Below are 16,964 nucleotides of genomic sequence, written 5' to 3'. Positions count from 1 at the left end.
CAACCCTAAAATATCCCACATATAGTCTCTAAAATATTATGACGCTTGTAAGCCACTGTCTCTGAATTATATCTTGTTTTTAAAAATTGGAATGCTATGTCTATTAAAGTATAAAATGTATATGTCGCCCCACTATATCAATAGTGGGGGAGAAATGTCTATGAATAGGTATTGTCGCTTTCCTTTGTCGTCCTAGGAGAAAGAAAACCTGGAGACTGGCCAAGGAGGACGCCCAGGGACCGGGAGCAAAGATCCGAGGGGCCTGGGGTACCGCCTAATATTCCCATGAGGACCAGCGAGGAGGACCGATCGATCCAACTGGGTGGAGGAAAAGATGCTGAACTGTGCCATCTACAGAATTGGAAGAAGATAATGTGGACATACCAGCGCAAGGGCTCAAAACCTCCTTTGCACCTGACTTCCCCTCGACTTGAATCAAAGCGTAGTCGGGCGAGGGGGTTTGTGAAGGGTTTTGACCCATGCTGAATGAATAGACTGGGTAGATGTGGGGATGAGCTGTCGCCGCCCATCATTCCATCCCAGAGTCCAGGAGAACCGCGCAGTTGTGCGCATACCAAAAGCGCCAGGGGTGAAAGGTGGTGCCAAAGGAAAAATAGCAGCACCTGTCAGAGCAAAAGTGCTTTTAAATCACCTCTGTTTCTTTGAGGGCAAGCTCCAAATGTCAAGTTCAAACATTGCAAGATAGCTAATACCGGAGACCTTTGTTCAAAAATCCGTTTTACTGATGTCAAAAAGTTGCTGAAATAATGGGCACAAGACCACTCTAAAGATTCAACCTTCTTGTGCGGGGGTTCCACATAACCACTCTAATGTAAGAATGCCTATCAAAATAATAGCAAAAATCTCCTGTCGAATTCAAGACAACTCAAAAATGAGTGCAGTACCGACAAATTCCACAAGGCGGCGCTAGCGGTCTAAACTCTGACAGGAGAACTGGCTGACAAAGGGACCTGAGTCAACTGGACTTCAAAGCCTGTGGGTTAATTAAAAAATCTTAGCCACCTGCTGTTCCCAGAGGCCAAGAGGCTGAGAACTCTTAACACCCCAGAGACTCACAACAGGAGGCAGGATATCACATGGCCCTTCTGAGTGAGAGGGAGGGGGTCTCCCCTTCAGCCTGGACGAGAGAGACAATAGCCCCTTTCAGTTGAATGGGGTATGTTAATTTTGAGTGTTTCATGTCAACAGCCCTCTGCCAGCAAGGAGAGACATGTGATCACTGACCCACCCAGACTTCTGGAGGCGGACCCAAACACTTTGAGGAGTTGAATTGCAACAAATATATATTTTATAGAAACAGTGATAACTTATTGTAACCAAATGACAGAAATGTACAACTTTGAGAGTCTTAGTATGAAAAATGCCCTCACGATTTGAGTCCAAACTCCAATTTGTACCATGTTCTGGGGCAAAACCCCGCTAATTATGAATATTGTAGACACTGTATTTAAGCTAGAGACATGGAAAGTTACTTGGATATATGTGGAAGGGAAATGTACCTTTGTATAATTTTTGATGAAAATCCCATATTGCAAAACCCACTAAAATCGAAAATAATTTGCCATTTTTGAATGCACGCTCCTAGGAACCCCAGAGTCGGAACAGAGACTACCTTAAGCAAGGTGTAATATGTACATGTAATGTCAACCACTTGTGTACCTGGGAAATATGTATTTGGATCAGAAATAGATTTGTGTGCACATTGACCAGGGGAGTGTCATTTCTGTAGGTCATAAAAATGACATCACCCTGACACACTATCCCTTCCCAAATCAGGGACCAAAGAATCTATTGACCTATCAAATCAAGAGAGGGGCAGGCTTAGTGATGTACGCACACACCCACTTTCAAAACACATAAAAGGAACATTGAAACCCAGGTAGAGACATTCAGATCCATTTTCTGCGGGACGCTCTGCCGCGAGACTCCAGACTTCACATCCATCAATCTCCAAAGACCAGAACTTTACTTCAGAACTTAAAGCAAGGGCCTAAACCCACAAACCGAGAACTCTTCTCAGCAGGCCTCAGCATCCTTAAAATCATTTGCAAACTATTCCACAGCCGGGTGAGTTGTCTGAATTCTTTGCCAAGAACTTTTGCCAGTACCAAGTAATCAGTGTTACATCCAGAATCCACTTGATCCAGACCGGAAAGCAGAGCAGTATCCAGAACCAGGGGCCGCTGTATCCAGAGAGGCTAGACCAGCAGAGCAGAGCTGACCCAGACGCTGTGAGCAGAACCGGCCGAAGTCCAGCCTAATTGACCAGATCCGTGATGAGGCCCATTCATTTCAAAATTAGGAGTGAGTATCCACCAGATTGTGCCTCGCCTACATTTTCTCACTTTTTTGGACACAATCACAGTCTTGAAACTGTCTAATTTATTATTTATATCTTCCAATGTTGCCGAAATCTGTTGTTTCGTCATTAGATTCGGGATTGTTGTCTTGATTGTCTCAATTTCTTCTGTTAACTGTGTCAATGATTTAGCCAATTCCTCAAACATCAAAAGGATTCAATTCAGTGAACATTTATTTAGAATTTGCCTCCATCGTTTGATGAAGCCTGGACTGTCTCTACACAAGGTTGGTTCTAAGTGTACCCTTAATCCTCTTGGGATTCTCTGTGATTTGTAATATTGTGCTAAAGTACTCGCATGCAATGTTTGGTGGATTTCTCTCCTAATGATCTTCTCAAGTTGACCAATTAACTCCTCTGCCTTTTTAGCTTGAGCACTTTCTCTTTCTGTGTGTTAAATTAATTTCAAGATGCGTGATGCTTCCTTTTCCGAAAAGCCTTAAGTCTCTGCTCTCTTAGTAGTTAAAGATTCTATTTTCGAAAATGACATATTTTTATTTCTTCAAATCTGGTTTGTTTGTTTGTGCATTTTATATAGCGCTACGAACCCTCAGGTATCTGAGCTCTGCTTATTTCCCACAGTGTGTGGTGCTCATTTATCGACCTCGGTAGGATGAAATGCTGAGTTTTGCCCTGCCGGGATTCAAACCTGCATCAGCAAGCTCTGCACGGATGTCAAAGCGAACGCTCTACTCGCTATGCTATCTGACTGGCTTAATTTACTATAATTTATAATACTGTGTGCCAACCCTAAATGTTATGTAGCAAAACAAACAGAATACATCAGGATTTAACTAGGGTGCACTACTGGTACTCTCTATTTCAGAATTAATTTATGAATCAAGTAAGTAAGTCACTGAACTTCTGGTCCCCTGGGCCCAACCCTCTTCATAGAGGGAAAGAACAAAGAATAAACACAATTCATTAGACTCACTGATGGATAAACCAGTCACTCTCACAGGGTTTAATGAATAACCCCTTCCTCTCTTTCTTTAAGAAATGTATTATGAAAGAGCAAAAATACTTAAATTGTTTCAACATACAAAAGTAATTCATACAACATCAATAATTCATGGGTATACAGCAAAATTGCTGTGTTCTTTTTCAAAACAAAATTGTTAAAACCAAAAAGGGTTTTTTTAATCAGAAAATGATGTCACTCTTCTCAATTCATTCTACGGAAGAGTTATCACCAACCAAAATGATTTTTCATGTTGTTCTTAATCGACATTAACAGAATTTAGTACATATACTTGTGAATATGGATAACAGTTCCGTGTCACAACCAAGCAGTGCCACGTCAGCAAAACTAACTCTTGCTAATGGCTTGCTTCCTGTTGACATCACACACCAATGCCACAAACAGACACTAGGGGTACAGGGTTGTACCCCCGCCCATGGGTGCCATGAGAATATCCTAAGGGTCTCTGTTCACCACAAATAAAAAGAGAAAGAGCTGCACTGCCAGGGGTCCCAACTGGACTCCTTGTTGTGATGGTTTGAGTCTGGTATGAAAGGGAGATGTTGTAATGTAGTCTTGTCTTGTTATGTCACTGGCCTGGAGTGTTTGCTGCCAGAATGTAGATGCATGAATGCAGCTCAGGAGAATGTTGTGTGGATCTGTGATTGAATGTCCTGAGAGGGTCAGTTGGGGGCCTGAGCTGGTGTGTGAAGGATGGCCGGTGGGTCTACTATGTAACTCTGTCCTGTTTTCTGTGCCACTGTAAATACCATAAGAGAAACTGGATCGATGTACATTTGTACCTATGTCAATAAAGCTACCTGGAACAAACCCAATCACTTCACAGCAGGTCTGCGTCTGGAGTCCCAGCTTTATTTCCATCAACAGACTTTATAACAATAGCAACGAGGATAAAAGAACCCCACATTAAAAGGAAGAAGATAAAAGGACAGAAAGACAGCAGGAGGAGCTTCAGCAATGCTAATGACAGTAAGGGGAGTTGTGGGGGAGAAGCAGCAATTGAAATGAGAGACCCACCGTTCCCCCATGTATATGATATAACCATCCTGCCCAGCTAATGTAAAAAAAATAGCAAAAGATTTCCTGGGAGGGAGGCCCTCATTCAGCGTAAAACCTATCCCAGGAATTCACTATAAGGAAGATGAGAGGATAAAATTACATTTACTATTGGGTATGGTCATGGAAAAAGGAGAGAAATTATGCCGGTTACATGGGAGTGCACGTTTCAGTATGCAAAAAGGATTTAAGACTTCATGGGCACAGATATGATGTGGACATATTGGTCATTTTAGTGAAGTGTGCCGTAATGTCAGATGTAGGGGCAGAGCAAACTCACATTTCAATGGTGGATCACAAAGAGGTAATTATCACTTTGGAAGAGGCAACATGGCCAGTATAAAGGTTCTAGAAGAAATAGGCGGTCCCAGCAGCCTACTGTCAGATATATGTGGAAGGGAAATGTACCTTTGTATAATTTTTGATGAAAATCCCATATTGCAAAACCCACTAAAATCGAAAATAATTTGCCATTTTTGAATGCACGCTCCTAGGAACCCCAGAGTCGGAACAGAGACTACCTTAAGCAAGGTGTAATATGTACATGTAATGTCAACCACTTGTGTACCTGGGAAAATATGTATTTGGATCAGAAATAGATTTGTGTGCACATTGACCAGGGGAGTGTCATTTCTGTAGGTCATAAAAATGACATCACCCTGACACACTATCCCTTCCCAAATCAGGGACCAAAGAATCTATTGACCTATCAAATCAAGAGAGGGGCAGGCTTAGTGATGTACGCACACACCCACTTTCAAAACACATAAAAGGAACATTGAAACCCAGGTAGAGACATTCAGATCCATTTTCTGCGGGACGCTCTGCCGCGAGACTCCAGACTTCACATCCATCAATCTCCAAAGACCAGAACTTTACTTCAGAACTTAAAGCAAGGGCCTAAACCCACAAACCGAGAACTCTTCTCAGCAGGCCTCAGCATCCTTAAAATCATTTGCAAACTATTCCACAGCCGGGTGAGTTGTCTGAATTCTTTGCCAAGAACTTTTGCCAGTACCAAGTAATCAGTGTTACATCCAGAATCCACTTGATCCAGACCGGAAAGCAGAGCAGTATCCAGAACCAGGGGCCGCTGTATCCAGAGAGGCTAGACCAGCAGAGCAGAGCTGACCCAGACGCTGTGAGCAGAACCGGCCGAAGTCCAGCCTAATTGACCAGATCCGTGATGAGGCCCATTCATTTCAAAATTAGGAGTGAGTATCCACCAGATTGTGCCTCGCCTACATTTTCTCACTTTTTTGGACACAATCACAGTCTTGAAACTGTCTAATTTATTATTTATATCTTCCAATGTTGCCGAAATCTGTTGTTTCGTCATTAGATTCGGGATTGTTGTCTTGATTGTCTCAATTTCTTCTGTTAACTGTGTCAATGATTTAGCCAATTCCTCAAACATCAAAAGGATTAAATTCAGTGAACATTTATTTAGAATTTGCCTCCATCGTTTGATGAAGCCTGGACTGTCTCTACACAAGGTTGGTTCTAAGTGTACCCTTAATCCTCTTGGGATTCTCTGTGATTTGTAATATTGTGCTAAAGTACTCGCATGCAATGTTTGGTGGATTTCTCTCCTAATGATCTTCTCAAGTTGACCAATTAACTCCTCTGCCTTTTTAGCTTGAGCACTTTCTCTTTCTGTGTGTTAAATTAATTTCAAGATGCGTGATGCTTCCTTTTCCGAAAAGCCTTAAGTCTCTGCTCTCTTAGTAGTTAAAGATTCTATTTTCGAAAATGACATATTTTTATTTCTTCAAATCTGGTTTGTTTGTTTGTGCATTTTATATAGCGCTACGAACCCTCAGGTATCTGAGCTCTGCTTATTTCCCACAGTGTGTGGTGCTCATTTATCGACCTCGGTAGGATGAAATGCTGAGTTTTGCCCTGCCGGGATTCAAACCTGCATCAGCAAGCTCTGCACGGATGTCAAAGCGAACGCTCTACTCGCTATGCTATCTGACTGGCTTAATTTACTATAATTTATAATACTGTGTGCCAACCCTAAATGTTATGTAGCAAAACAAACAGAATACATCAGGATTTAACTAGGGTGCACTACTGGTACTCTCTATTTCAGAATTAATTTATGAATCAAGTAAGTAAGTCACTGAACTTCTGGTCCCCTGGGCCCAACCCTCTTCATAGAGGGAAAGAACAAAGAATAAACACAATTCATTAGACTCACTGATGGATAAACCAGTCACTCTCACAGGGTTTAATGAATAACCCCTTCCTCTCTTTCTTTAAGAAATGTATTATGAAAGAGCAAAAATACTTAAATTGTTTCAACATACAAAAGTAATTCATACAACATCAATAATTCATGGGTATACAGCATAATTGCTGTGTTCTTTTTCAAAACAAAATTGTTAAAACCAAAAAGGGTTTTTTTAATCAGAAAATGATGTCACTCTTCTCAATTCATTCTACGGAAGAGTTATCACCAACCAAAATGATTTTTCATGTTGTTCTTAATCGACATTAACAGAATTTAGTACATATACTTGTGAATATGGATAACAGTTCCGTGTCACAACCAAGCAGTGCCACGTCAGCAAAACTAACTCTTGCTAATGGCTTGCTTCCTGTTGACATCACACACCAATGCCACAAACAGACACTAGGGGTACAGGGTTGTACCCCCGCCCATGGGTGCCATGAGAATATCCTAAGGGTCTCTGTTCACCACAAATAAAAAGAGAAAGAGCTGCACTGCCAGGGGTCCCAACTGGACTCCTTGTTGTGATGGTTTGAGTCTGGTATGAAAGGGAGATGTTGTAATGTAGTCTTGTCTTGTTATGTCACTGGCCTGGAGTGTTTGCTGCCAGAATGTAGATGCATGAATGCAGCTCAGGAGAATGTTGTGTGGATCTGTGATTGAATGTCCTGAGAGGGTCAGTTGGGGGCCTGAGCTGGTGTGTGAAGGATGGCCGGTGGGTCTACTATGTAACTCTGTCCTGTTTTCTGTGCCACTGTAAATACCATAAGAGAAACTGGATCGATGTACATTTGTACCTATGTCAATAAAGCTACCTGGAACAAACCCAATCACTTCACAGCAGGTCTGCGTCTGGAGTCCCAGCTTTATTTCCATCAACAGACTTTATAACAATAGCAACGAGGATAAAAGAACCCCACATTAAAAGGAAGAAGATAAAAGGACAGAAAGACAGCAGGAGGAGCTTCAGCAATGCTAATGACAGTAAGGGGAGTTGTGGGGGAGAAGCAGCAATTGAAATGAGAGACCCACCGTTCCCCCATGTATATGATATAACCATCCTGCCCAGCTAATGTAAAAAAAATAGCAAAAGATTTCCTGGGAGGGAGGCCCTCATTCAGCGTAAAACCTATCCCAGGAATTCACTATAAGGAAGATGAGAGGATAAAATTACATTTACTATTGGGTATGGTCATGGAAAAAGGAGAGAAATTATGCCGGTTACATGGGAGTGCACGTTTCAGTATGCAAAAAGGATTTAAGACTTCATGGGCACAGATATGATGTGGACATATTGGTCATTTTAGTGAAGTGTGCCGTAATGTCAGATGTAGGGGCAGAGCAAACTCACATTTCAATGGTGGATCACAAAGAGGTAATTATCACTTTGGAAGAGGCAACATGGCCAGTATAAAGGTTCTAGAAGAAATAGGCGGTCCCAGCAGCCTACTGTCAGATATATGTGGAAGGGAAATGTACCTTTGTATAATTTTTGATGAAAATCCCATATTGCAAAACCCACTAAAATCGAAAATAATTTGCCATTTTTGAATGCACGCTCCTAGGAACCCCAGAGTCGGAACAGAGACTACCTTAAGCAAGGTGTAATATGTACATGTAATGTCAACCACTTGTGTACCTGGGAAAATATGTATTTGGATCAGAAATAGATTTGTGTGCACATTGACCAGGGGAGTGTCATTTCTGTAGGTCATAAAAATGACATCACCCTGACACACTATCCCTTCCCAAATCAGGGACCAAAGAATCTATTGACCTATCAAATCAAGAGAGGGGCAGGCTTAGTGATGTACGCACACACCCACTTTCAAAACACATAAAAGGAACATTGAAACCCAGGTAGAGACATTCAGATCCATTTTCTGCGGGACGCTCTGCCGCGAGACTCCAGACTTCACATCCATCAATCTCCAAAGACCAGAACTTTACTTCAGAACTTAAAGCAAGGGCCTAAACCCACAAACCGAGAACTCTTCTCAGCAGGCCTCAGCATCCTTAAAATCATTTGCAAACTATTCCACAGCCGGGTGAGTTGTCTGAATTCTTTGCCAAGAACTTTTGCCAGTACCAAGTAATCAGTGTTACATCCAGAATCCACTTGATCCAGACCGGAAAGCAGAGCAGTATCCAGAACCAGGGGCCGCTGTATCCAGAGAGGCTAGACCAGCAGAGCAGAGCTGACCCAGACGCTGTGAGCAGAACCGGCCGAAGTCCAGCCTAATTGACCAGATCCGTGATGAGGCCCATTCATTTCAAAATTAGGAGTGAGTATCCACCAGATTGTGCCTCGCCTACATTTTCTCACTTTTTTGGACACAATCACAGTCTTGAAACTGTCTAATTTATTATTTATATCTTCCAATGTTGCCGAAATCTGTTGTTTCGTCATTAGATTCGGGATTGTTGTCTTGATTGTCTCAATTTCTTCTGTTAACTGTGTCAATGATTTAGCCAATTCCTCAAACATCAAAAGGATTAAATTCAGTGAACATTTATTTAGAATTTGCCTCCATCGTTTGATGAAGCCTGGACTGTCTCTACACAAGGTTGGTTCTAAGTGTACCCTTAATCCTCTTGGGATTCTCTGTGATTTGTAATATTGTGCTAAAGTACTCGCATGCAATGTTTGGTGGATTTCTCTCCTAATGATCTTCTCAAGTTGACCAATTAACTCCTCTGCCTTTTTAGCTTGAGCACTTTCTCTTTCTGTGTGTTAAATTAATTTCAAGATGCGTGATGCTTCCTTTTCCGAAAAGCCTTAAGTCTCTGCTCTCTTAGTAGTTAAAGATTCTATTTTCGAAAATGACATATTTTTATTTCTTCAAATCTGGTTTGTTTGTTTGTGCATTTTATATAGCGCTACGAACCCTCAGGTATCTGAGCTCTGCTTATTTCCCACAGTGTGTGGTGCTCATTTATCGACCTCGGTAGGATGAAATGCTGAGTTTTGCCCTGCCGGGATTCAAACCTGCATCAGCAAGCTCTGCACGGATGTCAAAGCGAACGCTCTACTCGCTATGCTATCTGACTGGCTTAATTTACTATCATTTATAATACTGTGTGCCAACCCTAAATGTTATGTAGCAAAACAAACAGAATACATCAGGATTTAACTAGGGTGCACTACTGGTACTCTCTATTTCAGAATTAATTTATGAATCAAGTAAGTAAGTCACTGAACTTCTGGTCCCCTGGGCCCAACCCTCTTCATAGAGGGAAAGAACAAAGAATAAACACAATTCATTAGACTCACTGATGGATAAACCAGTCACTCTCACAGGGTTTAATGAATAACCCCTTCCTCTCTTTCTTTAAGAAATGTATTATGAAAGAGCAAAAATACTTAAATTGTTTCAACATACAAAAGTAATTCATACAACATCAATAATTCATGGGTATACAGCAAAATTGCTGTGTTCTTTTTCAAAACAAAATTGTTAAAACCAAAAAGGGTTTTTTTAATCAGAAAATGATGTCACTCTTCTCAATTCATTCTACGGAAGAGTTATCACCAACCAAAATGATTTTTCATGTTGTTCTTAATCGACATTAACAGAATTTAGTACATATACTTGTGAATATGGATAACAGTTCCGTGTCACAACCAAGCAGTGCCACGTCAGCAAAACTAACTCTTCCTAATGGCTTGCTTCCTGTTGACATCACACACCAATGCCACAAACAGACACTAGGGGTACAGGGTTGTACCCCCGCCCATGGGTGCCATGAGAATATCCTAAGGGTCTCTGTTCACCACAAATAAAAAGAGAAAGAGCTGCACTGCCAGGGGTCCCAACTGGACTCCTTGTTGTGATGGTTTGAGTCTGGTATGAAAGGGAGATGTTGTAATGTAGTCTTGTCTTGTTATGTCACTGGCCTGGAGTGTTTGCTGCCAGAATGTAGATGCATGAATGCAGCTCAGGAGAATGTTGTGTGGATCTGTGATTGAATGTCCTGAGAGGGTCAGTTGGGGGCCTGAGCTGGTGTGTGAAGGATGGCCGGTGGGTCTACTATGTAACTCTGTCCTGTTTTCTGTGCCACTGTAAATACCATAAGAGAAACTGGATCGATGTACATTTGTACCTATGTCAATAAAGCTACCTGGAACAAACCCAATCACTTCACAGCAGGTCTGCGTCTGGAGTCCCAGCTTTATTTCCATCAACAGACTTTATAACAATAGCGACGAGGATAAAAGAACCCCACATTAAAAGGAAGAAGATAAAAGGACAGAAAGACAGCAGGAGGAGCTTCAGCAATGCTAATGACAGTAAGGGGAGTTGTGGGGGAGAAGCAGCAATTGAAATGAGAGACCCACCGTTCCCCCATGTATATGATATAACCATCCTGCCCAACTAATGTAAAAGAAATAGCAAAAGATTTCCTGGGAGGGAGGCCCTCATTCAGCGTAAAACCTATCCCAGGAATTCACTATAAGGAAGATGAGAGGATAAAATTACATTTACTATTGGGTATGGTCATGGAAAAAGGAGAGAAATTATGCCGGTTACATGGGAGTGCACGTTTCAGTATGCAAAAAGGATTTAAGACTTCATGGGCACAGATATGATGTGGACATATTGGTAATTTTAGTGAAGTGTGCCGTAATGTCAGATGTAGGGGCAGAGCAAACTCACATTTCAATGGTGGATCACAAAGAGGTAATTATCACTTTGGAAGAGGCAACATGGCCAGTATAAAGGTTCTAGAAGAAATAGGCGGTCCCAGCAGCCTACTGTCAGTTACAGATGGATTTGAAGGTGAAGTACAAATTCTACTCTTCAATGGACTTATCTGTTTTTAAATGATGCTGTGTGAGACGGACGTTGGTTGGGTGCTCCGACGAGGTCTGTCCTCTGTGCTGCCAAAGAGAAAATGATGACGTGTATGGAATGCCAGAGAGTATTGGCTATGGCATAGCGGACAAGAAGTTAGAACGTCCGTGGAGGTTCAAGGCATGCAATAATATGAGATACTGTTAAAGAACAGCACCTTCTGCATGAGCACGTTACGTTGGATATGGATGTGATTGATATCTATTTCAGAGGATTTCATACTATGGCCTCAAATGGAACATAGTCGTGGCAAAAAGACACCTGGACTCGAGTTTTACAGAGGGATTATATGAGAACATTATGGTTTGCATCTGGAAAGTGCAAGCGTGATTGTTTACATTTTTATTCCGTGATAACAGTAGAGAAGCAATTTGTTCTTTCCATGGATGCATGAAATAGGAACACGTGAGTTTGTTTTCCAAGACAGTCAAACTTCATATGATATGGTGCATGTATAGTTCAGAAAACATGAACGATGAACTGGAATTTCATTATCACGACCAATGGCACACGTTTATATGTATTTTGAAGGAGCAAGTGAGGTTGCCACCATTATAAGGTTTAAGTTGCTGCAAGTTGTTATGGATATTGCAAAAAAGTGTTCTGGCCTTGATCAAGCCAGCGCGTATGTATTCTAGGTACAATATGTGTTATTGAAGAATTATTAGGCAAACTAAATGGGAAGAATTTTTTTTACACAGTGACAATGATGGAAAACTGCAAAGTGTTTTGATGATGTGTATTAATTTTGGTGCTATCCAAAAATGTGTTTAGAAGTATATGCTGAATTATTTAATAGAATGGAAATAGAATGTATTTATGCATATTAAAGTATGTATTACCTTTGAATTAAAATGTATTGAGAAATGGAAGTATAGTGATACCCTTAGAGTTGTGCGTGGGCCGTTGTCGCGGGACGCGTCTTAAGTGTTGTGGCCCCTTACTGTGTCATCTACAACCTGTACCGCATGAGTTGTTGGTTTTGGTCTGAGTCAGGGTATTTAGAGCTTGCATATGTTATAGCAAAAGGCTAATGGGTGTTATTTATATGTTAATGCAATTAAAGATTGAATCTACATGTTCAATCACCTGATTGCCAGAAGTTAGTTGTGCATTCAGCGGAGTAAAGACTGATAGATGGGAATCTATGTAAGTGATTTCAATATATGATTTAGGGTTATGCACAATCAGATAAAATGTGTACAACATGTACGCTCAAAAATTAGGTATTTAAGTGGAATTAATGGAAATTAATCAACCAAGAAGGGTTGAGTTTTTGGAAATGAGTTTCCAGTAGAGAAAAATGAAAGAAATTAGCATAGGTTGAGACATCAGCCAATAAGAGGAATTTGGTATGTAATCCACCATATATGTAGGAAAAAGTGCACAAGCAATGAAAATATCTTTAGGTTGTGAATATGTTCGGTGCCATGTTTTATTAGTATGAATTTAGTTATTGATGTTCATCGTTTGGATTTATTAGAATATTGCAGTGCTACCAGGAGCACAATATATGTTTATATGTTGTTTCACTGTGAGTGAGTCTGGTAGTGTTGTGCTTTGGTCGTGGTTTAGTTGACGCATGCAGGAGTATACTGGTTAAGGATGTATGTGGCATGGGTGAGATGAATGTGCTCGCCATTTGTTGAGAGGTTGCACCTGTATGTGTGTACTTCGTTCCACCGTCCCTGTATGCGCATGTCTGCACTGAGTTAATTAGGCAGTGTGAATGTGTCAGATGCTGGTTTGGTTGGAAGTTGGTTTGCTATTTGATATTGGTTGTGATCTGTGGGATGTGTGTTGGGCGATAAGTGGGAGCCGGTTGTAACTGATTGTGTTTTGGTTGTGAGAGTGGAAGAAGTTTGGATTACGTACCCCTTCTGTAATTGTTGTTCCTGGCATGGGCAACACCACCCTCCTTGTATGTTAGTCTTCTTGACTCTTACGGTCAGGTGCCATTGGCTCTGCTGCGTTGTTATGCGTAGCATCCGGGTCCGTTGTGTGTCAACCCGTGGTCCCCACCTTCTGTTCCCCACCTGTGTGTATGATTGATGTTTCCTTCATTTGGTTGGTTTGTGCCAGAGTGTGGCACGCTCTGTGTCTGGATGTGGCGGGTCTGGACACAAGAGTGTTGCTTTGTTGGAAGATTCCTGTTGTGAGAAAGGGAGATGTTGTTGTTTAGTCTGGTATGAAAGGAAGATGTTGTGATGGTTTGAGTCTGGTATGAAAGGGAGATGTTGTAATGTAGTCTTGTCTTCTTACGTCACTGGCCTGGAGTGCTTGCTGTCAGAATGTTGATGCATGAATGCAGCTCAGGAGAATGTTGTGTGGATCTGTGATTGAATGTTCTGAGAGAGTCAGTTCGGGGCCTGAGCTGGTGTGTGAAGGATGGCAGGTGGGTCTGCTCTGTAACTATGTCCTGTTTTCTGTCTACTTTGCCACTGTAAATACCATAAGAGAAACTGGATTGATGTACATTTGCACCTATGTGAATAAAGCTACCTGGAACAAACCCAATGACTCCACAGCAGGTCTGTGTCTCGAATCCCAGCTTTATTACCATCAACAGATTGTATAACACTACTGTGCAGAACATAGCACAGTACACACATGACAAGGGATTACAGGACAAGGACACGGAGGCCCTGTCCCTCCAATACATTTCCATCATCGCAGTTGCCCCACCCAGACTGAGGTTAGGGTGGTCTAATCTCCCACGAGATTGACACCCTCATCCAGAAGGCCAACATGCCTTCTGGAAAGGCCATCTGCATTATCATGACTCTTCCCTGGTTTATGATCAATGGTGAAGTCTAGCCCTTGCAGGCTAATGGACCACCTGAGCAATTTAGGGTTTTAACCCTTCATCTGCATAAGCCACTTTAATGGCTTATAGTCAGTTTGGATGTTGAAGGTAGACCCACTAAGGTAAGGCTTAAAACACCTCCAAACTATACTAAAACATTCCTTTTCAACAGTAGCCCCCCTAAGTTCCCTACCTTTGAGTTGTCTGCTGATGAAGATCGTGGGATGTTCTGTCCCTTTGTCATCTAACTGGGACAAGACAGCTCCAATTCCAGTGTCAAAGGCATCAGCCTGCACAATAAAGTGTTTGCTGTAATCAGGAGAACACAACACGTGCCCTGCACAGACATTCCTTCAAGCCAACAAAGGCCCTCTGGCAGTCTTCAATCCAATTAACCTTCCAAGGTTGTGTGCGTGATGTCAGAGCTGTCAGAGGGGCAGCTATGATGCCATAGTCTGCCATGACATTTCGGTAGTACCCAGTGAGGCCCAAAACGCTCTCACATGGGTTTCAGTAGTGGGAGTCTCCCACTCAAGTGCATCCTATACCTTACTGGGGAGAGGTTGGATTCGACCCCCTCCTACCTCATGACCAAGGTAAGTGGTATTCCCCTGAGCTATCTGGCACCTGGTGGCCTTGATAGTGAGGTTAGCCCTTTTCAAGGCCAGTGACACCTTAAATGTTCATCCTAGGTGGAACTGTAGACAACATTGTCTTCCACGGAGACCACACAAAAGGCCTCCAGCCAACTGAGTGCATGATTGACCAACCTTTTGAAGGTGGCTGGTGCATTCTTCAACCCAAACTGGTAGAGACCCTCAGTATTTTCCTTCGCCTTGTCCATCAGAGCTATTTGTTAATAGCCTGATGTGAGGTCAAAGGTGCTTACAAATTTGGCAGCACTATGGTGTCCACAACCTCATCAGCCCTGGCAATGGGTGAACATCAGTCTTGGTGAGTACATTGACTCCTCTGTAGTCCACACAGAACCTCCAACCCTTGGTACCTACGTGGGTACTTGTCTTGGGGACAAGGACCACTGGGCTGGACCAGGGACTGGTTGAGGGTACAATTACACCCAGATATAACATCTTGGCGACATCAGCCTGGATGTGGTTTTTAACAGTGTCTGACATCCGATAGCATCTACTTTTGACTCTCAACCTCCTCTTGTGCTGAAGCTAGCAGAAGACATGATACTTCCTCTCTTCTGTGGAAAGGCTTGAACCTGTTAACATGAAATACCTGAGGGGCTACCCCAGGGACTCCAATGTCAACCAGATAGTTGACCTCACCCATCTTGGAGATTATCCTGAAGGGTTCAGTCCACTTATCCACCAGAGCGCTAGGCTTGGTAGGCTCCATCACAGGGATCTCCTGCCCTAGAGTCCAATCCATTTGTGAGGCCTTAAGGCCACACCAGTACTTATTTAATTATTGGCTTGCCTTAAGATTTGCTGATGCCTGGCCCATCATCTGTGCCATCCTACTTCTGTGGCCTAACACATAGTCCCCCACTTGCTGGGCAGGACCTGGAGGTATGTCTTCCAAACCTTCTCTTATTACTACAAGGGCCCCGCTCACTGGATGTCCAAAGATAATCTCAAAGGGACTCAAACCGACACCCTCTTGAGGCACCTTTCTATAGGCAAACAACAGGCATGGTAGGGGGAGATCCCATTTTCTCTTTAGGAGCTTTTCCAAAGCACACAGCATGCCCTTGAGAGTCTTATTAAACCTCTGAACGAGACCATTGTTCTGGGGATGGTAGAAGGTAGAGAACATATATGTTACCTCACATTCCTTCCACATCGCTTGCATGTAACTAGTCTGAAGTTGGATCCTCTGTCAGAGACTACCTCTTTAGGGAAACCAATTCTGGTAAAAACTCCCAGTAAAGCCCTGGGTATAGTCTCAGGGTACCTGGTGGCATGACCAACCAGTACCAGGATGCGTAGAACCTCTTCCAGGACTTTGTATGCATCCTTGCTAAGGTAGTTTGACTGTTTCGTGTGAACCAGTGTCTGTGAGTAAGTTTGTTTTTGCAATGTTGGGGCACAGTAGGGGACTGCGGTTTCTTCTTGGGGATGAACAAATGTTCCTCAGGGATCAAGAGTACTGAGGTATGCAGGTTCATGAGGGAGCACACCCCATTCCAAGATGATGGTAGATGGAAGAAGCCATTGGGTCCACACTGCCAGAATAGATCCATGATTGTGGTGGTATCATAATGGTTCGATTACATCCTTTGTTTTGACCCACAGACACATTCACTTTGCCTCTGTAACAGAAGTCAGATTGAGTATTTGTGCTTTTACTGGTTGTTCATGTTTTACAAAATTCTTCAATTTATTCACATATGATGCCCACACCTCTCAACACTTTCCATCTATACATGTTATGACATCTTCTTCGTACTCCACCAGTCCCTCTGCTTTAAATACTGCTCACCCCTTTACCCATTGTGTATTCCAGTATGTTGATCCTTCTATGTACAGTTGGGTTTGGATTGCACATGTGTTGTAGTCTCGTACCTTTTGACCTTCAGGCTTGCTTCTCTGTTACTTCGAGCCTTCTTCATCATGGAGTCAGAAAGAAGAGAGAAAAACAAACAAATTCCTTTAAACAGTTGGTTCATCTTGCTTGCT

Source organism: Ambystoma mexicanum, chromosome 4q, assembly GCF_040938575.1.
Source record: "Ambystoma mexicanum isolate Mex_15411 chromosome 4q, UKY_AmexF1_1, whole genome shotgun sequence".
Lineage (NCBI taxonomy): Eukaryota > Metazoa > Chordata > Amphibia > Caudata > Ambystomatidae > Ambystoma > Ambystoma mexicanum.
This window is presented reverse-complemented; position numbering follows the sequence as displayed.